Here is a 2239-nt window from a genome sequence, read left to right as displayed (position 1 = left end):
TGTTTTCTTGAAATAGAGTAGCTACTGTCAATGTTGACAGGTTTCTTAATTGTGTCTGCCAGTTTTTGCACAGTATAAGTATTCACCTCCGTGGAACATTAAATAGATCTTTAGTAAAATTCTTGAGAATTTGAGTTGCAATGAATGTGCAATATTTATTTTGTCATGAATCGTAGTAGGATTAAACTTTCACAAAGATTATTTTTAGCTATGTAAAATTTTTAGCTGTCAGAATAAGAGTCTACTTGATTTTTTTCCTTAAAAGTGAACTACTGCATAGTAAAAGGACAAACAGACAACAAAACTTCCCAAAGATTCCCAATAACTTGTCAAATGAAAGAGTCATCTCTAGGTGATTAATTGATATTTGTGCTCCTCTGTGCCTCATTTATTTCACAGGGAAATTGTAATATGTATAAAATACAACAAGAAATGGCACACATGTTGTTTAACTGTAAAACCTATATAAATGGACATACAAAATTTTAGAACTCTGGGAAGACGGTGCTGAAGGAGAATATACTACTTAGTTCTCTCTTCATGTGAATCAGAAAACAACTGGTAAGGAGGACAAGGAGGAAAACCTGGTGCCTGGTTCAAATTTTCAGCACTCTGGGATTCAGCTTAGACTCCCCATTCAAATTCCTGAGTCCCCCCTTTCCCCTCACCATTGAAATCGCTCTGGCACTGGCTGAAGCCCTGCCACACTACCAAAGTAGGAAAACACGGGGAGCTTGGAAGCTGGACTCAAGGCACTGCAGAGGCAACTTAGACTTCCCACCCAGATTCTTACCCGCAGGGAAAGCAGCATAACCGCAATGAAGTCCTCCTTCCCCCAGTCTTCCCAGTGCCTCCATCAATGCTCATGAAAAGACTAAAGCTGCTATTCTCGATAGGTACCTGAGCACAGTCAGTGCCGATTCCTTGAGTAGTCCCTGCTCAACAAAGGGAATTCAGATTGACTAGGAAGAGTGAACCCCCAGTGAGATAAAGCAGTAGCCTGAACCCCCAGCACAGTTGGTTTTCATCATTACACAGAAAAATTCCTACCAGCTTCCTGAAAAGAAAGTCCATGGCTCTTTGGCTTGGGGGAAATATCATTGAGTTCCTCCAAAAATGATACTCAGACATAAACCTGACTCAACAACCTGAACAACAACAACAAAAACAGGAGAACAAAATGGAATGTCAGGGGAAGCCCTGACCCTAACAGTGTGAATAGAAGAAGCAGACAACGATCTATCATAGAAAGAAATCTTCAGAATGCTGTTGGGAATCATACAGGATATGAAGGAAGCAATACAGAAAAGGGATGAAATGATAGAGGAGATAAAGTTCATGCACCAAAGGGAAATACAAGAGTTAAGGGAGGAGGCAACAGAAGCAAATAACAAGTTAACAGACATCCCCAACAGACTAGAAGAAGCAGAGAACCTTAGCAGCTACCTCGAGGATAACCCAGCAGAACAGACTGGCTTAGAAAATAAAACCCATGAATCTGTTGTATAAAAGAGACACATCTCAAGCTCACAGAGAAAAATAAACTGGGAATTAAAGGCAAAATATACCAAGTAAATGGCAATTCTCGAAAAGCACAGATTTCAATCCTAATCTCTGACCAAACTGTTTTCATGGTTCAAGCTATAACAAGAGATAAGGATGGGCACTATATAATGCTCAAGGGATCAATAGACCAAGGACTAGTAAGCACAATAAATATATGCGTGCCTCAAACGAGACCCACGAAATGAAATGTGTCAATCAAACTCTTCAAAGGATGAAAAAAGAAATCACAGGCTCAATATAATAGTAGGTGAATTTAATACACAACTCTGAAAAAGATCACTGGGAAAGAAGCTTAATAAGGAGGCTACAGAGTTAAACTCCACAGTTTCGTAACTCAACCTGATAGACATTTCTAGAGTTCACCACCCAAATGCAAAAACATTTTTTTTCAAGTGCATATGGCACATATCTGAAAATAGACCACATCTTGTGTCACAAGTTAAGCCTGAGCAAATTCAAATATGTAGAAGTCACTCAGACTTCCCTCTCAGAGTACTAGGCCATAAGACTGGAATCAACAAAAGGACAATCATGAAGATAAGGGCAAACAATTGGAGGTGAATAGCTCTCTTATGAAAAATGAGTGGATACTTGACCAGGTTAGAGATGCAATTAGGAAATTTTTAGAAACATGAGAATAAAACATACTAAAACCTTTGGGACACAGCAAAAG

General features: G+C 39.1%; 1 protein-coding gene across 1 annotated transcript in view; it reads left to right on the top strand.

Moving 5' to 3' along the window:
* LOC101648269 (isovaleryl-CoA dehydrogenase, mitochondrial-like) overlaps positions 1-2239 on the top strand; it is a 10005-nt gene that overhangs the window by 1971 nt on the left and 5795 nt on the right. The gene's annotated exons all lie outside the window — the stretch shown is intronic.

Source organism: Echinops telfairi, unplaced genomic scaffold, assembly GCF_000313985.2.
Source record: "Echinops telfairi isolate 266 unplaced genomic scaffold, ASM31398v2 ScPeMD7_11;HRSCAF=52, whole genome shotgun sequence".
NCBI classification, from domain to species: domain Eukaryota; kingdom Metazoa; phylum Chordata; class Mammalia; order Afrosoricida; family Tenrecidae; genus Echinops; species Echinops telfairi.
The sequence above is the reverse complement of the archived record's forward strand: the minus strand, read 5'-3'. Positions and strand labels throughout refer to the sequence as shown.